The sequence below is a fragment of the Syngnathus scovelli genome, chromosome 11, assembly GCF_024217435.2.
Source record: "Syngnathus scovelli strain Florida chromosome 11, RoL_Ssco_1.2, whole genome shotgun sequence".
In the NCBI taxonomy this organism is placed as follows: Eukaryota; Metazoa; Chordata; class Actinopteri; order Syngnathiformes; family Syngnathidae; genus Syngnathus; species Syngnathus scovelli.
This window is the reverse complement of record NC_090857.1, coordinates 3803241-3811350: the sequence shown is the minus strand read 5'-3', so window position 1 is coordinate 3811350 and position 8110 is coordinate 3803241. Positions and strand designations below refer to the sequence as shown.

The 8110-nt window shown below is 47.2% G+C and overlaps 2 long non-coding RNA genes across 3 annotated transcripts; both read left to right on the top strand.

Annotated features, from left to right (window-relative positions):
• Window positions 1-1356: 1356 nt before the first annotated feature.
• On the top strand, window positions 1357-3387 carry LOC125977191 (uncharacterized). The gene is made up of 3 exons (XR_007484565.2): window positions 1357-1920; window positions 2023-3061; window positions 3125-3387. It is a non-coding gene; the product is annotated as an uncharacterized lncRNA (long non-coding RNA).
• Window positions 3388-3925: 538 nt separating this feature from the next.
• Window positions 3926-7008, top strand: LOC137840748 (uncharacterized). Of its 2 annotated transcripts, XR_011087737.1 has the most exons (4): window positions 3926-4201; window positions 4283-4365; window positions 4436-5277; window positions 5539-7008. It is a non-coding gene; the product is annotated as an uncharacterized lncRNA (long non-coding RNA). The 2 variants fall into 2 exon arrangements; XR_011087736.1 differs by having other exon boundaries at window positions 3927-4365.
• Window positions 7009-8110: the final 1102 nt, after the last annotated feature.

The following is an 8110-nucleotide window of genomic DNA, read 5'->3' as shown; positions in this document are numbered from 1 at the left end:
CACTTGCTAATCGTGCATGCGCGGCAAATCGGAGAATCTTGAGATTTCATGATGTGGCATCGGCACATAGTCAGTTTATGTGTGTGTTGCTGTTAGTGTTGGCTGGTGAGTGAACGATTCGTTCAAAAAGAACGGATTCTTTCAGTGAGGGAACGAGTCAGTGACGCGACTTCCCGTTCACGACCGGGTGAGAGTGTTGCCAACGAATCAGTGTGTAAGTGTTGTATTATAGAAAGAAATGTGTTAATTACCCGAGCCAATTATTATCGTGTATAATAATTTTGGGGTAGTTGTATTGTTTGATGTGTATGGGTTATTTCCACTGGATGTTATTAAAAAAAAAAAAAAAAAAAGCCGTATCATTGTGTGTGTGGGTGGGGGGATTCGTTGAACGATTCGTTTGAACGACTCTTTTGAGTGAACTCATTCTAAAGATTCGTTCACCTAAAAGAACTGGAATGCACATCACTACTGCAGGCCGGGTATCCATCCAAACATGTTCGGTGTTCAAAGTTTTAACGTCCGAAGCAACCCTTTCCATAGTAGTCACCATGACAGGCGACCAACTGGTGGCGACAGTGTGCCGAGCGCCGTTGGACGATCAGGAGAAGAAGATTTGAATTGACGGCTGTGACGTCAGGGCTTTAGGTAAATTGAAGACAGGTGTGCTCACTCAAGGGGAGTTATCATATGCAAGTACCACCGAGCGCGTGGCGGCGGACGGTTTCTCAGGTAAGCGAGCATGCTAGCAAATGTTTGTCGTCTCCTGCCGTTTTTCACGACGGACGCCGTGTTTGTTGCACGATTTTCGCGCTCAAGAGGAGTTCTCAAATGCAAGGGCCACCGAGCGCGTGTTATTTTCTCAGGTAAGGGAGCAAATGTTTGTCGTTTCTTGCCGTCTCTCACGACGGACGCCATGTTTTCACGCGGCGACTGTAGGCGTCGAAGTTAACTGGAGACCGCAAGGAGAGTTTTCTAATAGGCCCCAAAATGTGTGGTTTGTTGCCTTTTCTCACAAGCCTTTTTTTTGTTTGTTTGTTGCAGGATTGTCGTACTCTCGTGACTCGGCAACGTCACGTCCACCGCGACGGTGGGCCTGGAGGTAAATTGTAGACCGCAGGCAATTTAGCCCGTGAGCAAATGTTTGCAGTTTCTTATGATGCCATTTATTATTTCTTGCAGGATTTTCGCTGCCTAGGGAGTGCTTGAGGTTTGGGCACGGCACGGCACGCCACAATCGACTTTGCGTCGCGTCGTTGCGCGTTTTGGTGGCATTTTAAATGTCTTCCGTGGTTTTTTTTTTTTTTTTTTTTTTTTTTTTTAATACTGGCCAGCATTTTTTCATTCGTTTGTTTGTAAAAGGTTCGTAAATGATGCCGCCGATAAGCGCGTGTTTGTCTGACTATAGGAAATGTTAGTTTGACTCTAGTAAACTAAACCATTTTTATATTATTTTATATTATGCGTGTGCCATTTCCGTGTTATGCAAACTGATAAATGTACCGAATTTGTTACGTCGCGTCCAAATCAGAGCAAATCCATTCAAAGATGGCGCCCGCCCGCTCTCGTTCCGTTACGCAACAAACATTTGCGCGGGTTATTTTCTCCCGTTTTGGACGCCGCCAACCTGGATCATCTGTCCACTGTGAGGTGAGTTGATGAATGATGAAATTAAAATATGAATTATAATCCTGAATTATTATAATTTACTACAATATGATGATGTATTTTTTCAACTGCAAAACTCTTAGTATGTATAAAATTAAAATATCTATTTTTGTTGCAATAACTTCTGTTTGTCTTTTGTAGCACGAGAAAAGGCTGCCCAGCCAGCATCCTTCCATACAAAGCAAGCCGGAGGCTCTTGAGGAGCTATTTCAGTGATGCTGAGGACACTGAGGAAGAGTAGTCCTAAACCAGGTGAAAACCTGTTTTTGTCAAGTTTCAGCTTCCCAACACACAATGGTTGTCGAGTTTTAGCTTCCCTGCACACAATTAATGACTGTCTGTGTGTTATTGTAGGTTGCAAGAGGAGCTGAATGGGAAAAGTATAATTCCATATGAAAAGGCACAATGGCCAATCCAAAGGAGCAATGGCCAATCCAAAGGAGCAATGGCCAATCCAAAGGAGCAATGGCCAATCCAAAGGAGCAATGGCCTATCCAAGGGAGCAATGGCCTATCCAAGGGAGCAATGGCCAATCCAAAGGAGCAATGGCCAATCCAAAGGAGCAATGGCCAATCCAAAGGAGCAATGGCCAATCCAAAGGAGCAATGGCCTATCCAAACGAGCCATGGCCTATATCAAGTCAAGAATCAAGCACGCTGCAACATGTGCGGATCATGTGCCCAGGAGGGGGCAGTGTGGTTGCCTTTGGTTATGGGTGCACGACGGAAAGGTTGCAGGTGTGGACAGTGTTTGGGGGTCTGACAGTTGGTCTTGCTTAAGAGGTTGTGGCTTATCTGGATCCAGCGGTGTCTTGTGCTTGGTTGCCATTGACGGCTCACTTGGGGGAGGACGTGGTGACTTGGATGGAGACAAAACTGAGCTTTGATGTCCAAGCTTGCCATATGACTTGCACCATTTTGTCTTTTTTTTCTAACCTGCCACTGTCGTGCTTGCTGCGTTCTTTGTTCTCCCCCATCGGTGTAGGGCAGCATTGGAGCGAGCCGATCCTGAATGTCCAATTTTGCAATTTGACTTCTACCATTTTGTCTTTTTCTAACCTGCCGCTGTTGCACTTCATCTAACCCTAACCTACCACCACTGTGGTACTTGCGTTCTTTGTTCTCCCCTAGGCGTAGGACAGCATTGGAGCGAGACATTTTGTCTTTTTCTAACCTACCACTGTCGTGATTGATCTAAGCTGTGTGTCCTTTGTTCTCTAGGTGTAGGGGGCGGTGTTTGGGCGAGCTGGTCCACGAGGAAAACGTAATGATGCGAGCAGCGCCCAACTCATTGCATGTTCTGCCATTTGCAGGCCGGACGCAAAAGGGAGGGGGGCGCACAGCCCGATCCGACCCGGCGACGGTCACCAATAGTAGCTAGCCGCTGTGATCAAGTAAGCAAGTGACCGACAACTTGGGGTGCTCTTTGAGTTTCTGAGATTTGTTTGTTTCTGCAGATGGCGACCGGGATGTGACACGATCTGACCAGAGGTGTACGGACCGCTGTGGCATCGCTCTGAAGTCGCCGAGTTTTGAGGGAGACCCGCTTCCCTGGAGACGTCGACCTGCGCAGCTTCAACGTGTGAAATGGATTTTTTTTTTTTTTTTTTTTAAATTACACCAGCGGTGTCCCAATGTCTGCTTGAGGGCTGCATACTGAAACAAATTCAGAATTCTTTGACGCAAATTCATTAAATCAATCACGAAATGTTGCCATTGATATTTAGTGCTACAAAGCAGTGTTGTGTTCATTCGTGTGGTGTGTTGATCAAGTTGCCCCGAGGCTGCCATTTGGACACCAATGGTGACGTGTGTAGGGCTGCATGTGTATTGGAAAACTGCCATATGGTGGTCTAGGTTATTGACATGCACTTTAAGACCGCAAAGATTTTTTTTTCATGTCTCAAATGAAACATGTTTTCTTGCCTATTTGTAATGAGTTAAGACGATTAGTCATTGTAAGTTAAAGTTAACTAATCTAACTGATCTCATTGCGATCAAATTGTTAACCTCCATCCAAGAATTTTGCACAACTTGCCTCAATGCAGTGGTCTGCCCCAATACTGCCATATCATTGATTTTCCAAAATGTTGTGCAGCCCTCATTGAGTGCCAAACGCGCAGCGACGGCAAGCGCATGCAACCGCGCAAGCGACGGCAAGCGCAAACGACTGCAAGCGCAAGCGACCGCGCAGCGACGGCAAGCGCAAGCGCCCGCGCAAGCGCCCGCGCAAGCGCCCGCGCAAGCGACGGCAAGCGCAAGCGCAAGCGCCCGCGCAAGCGGCCGCGCAGCGACGGTAAGCGCAAGCGACGGCAAGCGCAAGCAACGGCAAGCGCAAGCGACGGCGCAGCGAGACTTTTGTGCTTGTCTTGCAAGGTGGAAGAGCTGATGTATGAAACGAAGAGCCGGTGGACGGAGGCCACCAGACCCGCGATTGGTGAGCGGGGTGCAAAGGAAGGAATCACCCAAAGAAAGCAGTCGCCAAGTGTTGAAGAGGAGCCTGATGCATGACTGGCCAAGGCTGGCCAGAGGCGGTGACATGGCAATCCAATCTGCAAGGGTAGTGTACACACTTGTTGGTTTTAATTAGATTTCCTTATTTGTCTGCCGTTCAGGGTTGCCGGGGCGGCGGATGGGACAAGCGCCAGCCTGCACCGAGAGGGACTGGGCTGCACCCACAAGACCAGGGAGGTGGCAGGTAATGAGTACGTTGACACAAGTGAACCGCATGCAGCTGAGTACCGTTTGTCTTTTTGCACTCGTGCGAGGCGGAAGACGAGTCCAACACCGGCCGGAGTAGACCCGGACCATGGCCCGTGACGAGCGGCCCACACGAGACTGATGGGTGCAGATGCAGCCAGCGTTTTGGGGGAGTATGACTTTGTTTTTTCTTTTGTTTTCCCTACCCCTGTCTGTTTGAATAGGGTAACCAGTAGCACGCACGGGCATTTGTGTTACTGTGACCCTCAAGATACGAATTGGCAAAGTAGACACCCCCTGCCTCTCTCCGTCCCTGCCTACCTCCCTCCCTCTCTCTCTCGCTCTCTTTCTCCAATGCGCCCGGCAGTACCTGCATGGCCTGGTGCACTCAGGGTGGAACGTGGCTATACCTTGCCCTTTGTGGAATACCAGGGTATAATGTCTGCCTGCCTGGGTCCCAGTGTCGTCGACGGTGTCGAGGACGAGGAGATTCTCCGTGACGTTCTCCGTGACGTCACGTTTTCCTCTTTTTTTCCTCTCGGGGCCAAGCCAGCTCTACTCAGGGGAAACTGGCCGGTTGCGCTTAAGTGCGCACCAAAGCCTCTTCTTATCTCCCCTCGCTCTCTCTCTCCCTCCCTCCCTCCCTCCCTTTTTTGTAAGGGGTTAAACATTTCATAACCCGGATCGCTCCAATGCGGGAGGGCCGTATGAGACATGCGCCAGCCCGTGCGTGCCGCTAGTTACCTGACTCAAACTTACCTTAGTCAAGGTTGGGGGGGAGGCGGGTGCTAGTGGAATTTTTCCCCTTGCCAAAACCACCACAATATGTCTGCCTTTCAGGATTGCTGGGGCAGTGGATCGGACGAGTGCCTGCACAGAGAGGGACTGGACAGGACCGCGAGACCAGAGGGTAATGGTAAACTTTATTTGTAGAGCACCTTTCATACAAGAAATGCAACTCAAAGCACTTTACAACAAAGAGAGAAATTATAAGCATTGAATTCTTCATATAGGAACAGACATAAAAAGAAAACAAATATTAATGTATGCATACGCAATTAATAAAAGGAGCTTAAAATAGGAGCAAGCTTTAATAGACAGCTAATGAGTACGTCCACAGAAGTAAACCGCATGCAACCGAGTGCTGTTTTTCTTTTTGCGGTGGCACGAGGCGGAGGATGAGTCCAAACGTCGAATACCGGCCGGGAGGATAACCCAACCGTCGGCCGACCTTGACGCCCGTGACGAGCGGCCTACGCAGGACGAATGAGTGCAGATGCGGCGAGGGGCAAAGCGCCCAGCCAGCGTTTAAGGAGAGTATGACTGTTTTTCCTTTTGTGCTTTCTTTCCCTCCCTCCACTTTTTCACTGGGTGTGCACACTGGTTGTCTGCATGATGCCTTTCTTTCTCAGCGCAGCGTCATTTTGCAATATTGTTTTTACTGTTTTTTTAATCATGAAATGAACTGTTTGTACTGTAATTTTGTGTGTGTACGTGTACCACTGAACTGCAATTAAACTGTGAACTGAATTCAAGTGGTCCATTTTAAGCATTGGCAGTCTATCGTAAATACAAACAGAAATCATTTGAGACATTCTCAATGACAAGACAATTGTAAAGTTAGGCTGAAACAAAATTGACTTGATGAATATGCAGTGTCAGGCTTTTTTTTTTTTTTAATTACACAAAGAAAAGCGGGATTTATTCTAAATGGTTGACAAAAGCCAAGTAGCCAGACACCCATACATGCAAACGACAAGCGTACAAACGGTCTCTGTTGCGATCAATAAGTCATCTTTGGCAACCCTGCTTTAAAATGGCCACCGAACTCAGAATCTTGCAGAATGTTGGTACCTTTTTCTGAACGAGTAAAAGCTGTTGTTTTAATCCAGTCAGAGCCATTTTTTTGGTTTGTTTTGAATCGTCATGCATCATGTGGGCATTCTTGTGAATAAAATCAACAGTGGTGTGTTTTCTTCCTGTTGGCGGTCTTGTAAATAAAGTCAACTTTGGTGTCAGTCATCATTCGCGATGTGCCTCAATCGATGGTGCAGCTCTTGAATGTGAAACTTGTTGCATGTTTTGTTACAGGGCTTGATGTCTTCATTGGCTGTCTACAAAGAAGGCTGGTTCTGTACGGTCCAGGTTGCTGCGCAAGTCAATTGAATTTATAAACATAGCGTGTAACTTCCAGGACCTTAGCTTTCGATTCAAAGCAGAGTTTCGTAATTACACGGCCATCCTCTACATGTACTGGGTGGTATCACCCAGTTCAAAGTAAAGGCCAGAGTGGTCTTGTTTGACCTTCTGCCCTCTGGGAAGAGATACGGGAGCCTAGGCTCCCGCACCACCAGACTCGCCAACAGCTTCATTCTCTAGGCTGTAAGGACCCTGAACTCGCTACCCCCTTCTGCGTAGAGTGCTGCACTTTTGCGCTATTTTCTGGATTGTCTGCTGTACGCTCACTTGCTCCTCTTATGTATTTGTTGTGTTATTTATTCATTATTCAGCACGCTGTTTACTTGATTGTCTATTGTGTGCCATGTCTTGTCACCGTGGGATAGCGGGGAACGAAATTTCGGTTTCTTTGTGTGTCTTTGGCATGTGAGGAAATTGACAATAAAGCTGACTTGGACTTTGACTTTGATTCATACCGGCATCCTTATGAAATTGACCATATCAGACAGGCTCGATGAATTGCAAGTGCGGCCACCGAGTGGCAGCATATTTGACTCAACCTGTCTGATGCCGGGTCAATGCGATGCACCTTTCGTTGTTTTGCCCAAAACAACCTAAGAAATACAGAAGTACTGCCGTTATCTCGCCAATGTACATGTGTGTTAAAAGTACAAAACAAATTCATTTGCATGATAGACTTCTAAACCACGTGCTAGATATTTGGCTCAACCTGTCTGATGCTCTATTTAACTGTACGTGGTAATTTTTAATAATTTTAATTTTTAAGTACATTACAAATGATAGGCACCCCAATTAGACAGCTGGGTCAATGTGACCCGTCTTTTGCGGTTTGTTCTGCCCAAAGCAACCAAACAAATACACATAAGTACTGCCACCAACTCGACAATGTGCACGTCTCTCAAAAGTACAAAGCAAACAAGTTCATTTGTACAATACACTTCTAAACCACACGCTAAAATAATTCATGTGATGCAGAAAGTCGTCTTCTGTAGCTTGCTATGATTTGCCAATTTGAGCGATGACGTATCCGGACCCGAGGCTGGGGGTTGCCCGTCCATGTGCCTAATCGCTCGGGCATTGATACATCAGGGGCGGGGGGTCTTCTTTCTAGGTCTCCTCATGTCCTCAGCACTGCAAACCTTTGTGCCGGTACACCATATGAAGTAAATGATGGAATATGTTTTTTTTTTTTTTTTTTTTACACCTCCTCTAATGTGTATCAAGCATATCAGATGGTGTTTTAGAACAGCCTAGAATAGTAAATTACAAAAAGTAAAAAAAAAAAACTTGTAAAGTTCGAAAAAGTTATTAATTCACTTATTAATCACTGCAAGTGAGAAGTACAGGCAAATGTCTGCCTCATCATAGTCAATGCAATGGAGCGAACATCGCAGCGCGGCGTATGCAGTAGGTGGCGCAGGCGGCATAGAGAGCAGGTGGCGCAGGCGGCATGGAGCGCAGGCGGCATGAGGCGCAGGCGGCATGAGGCGCAGGCGGCATGAGGCGCAGGCGGCATGAGGCGCAGGCGGCGCAGGCGGCGCAAG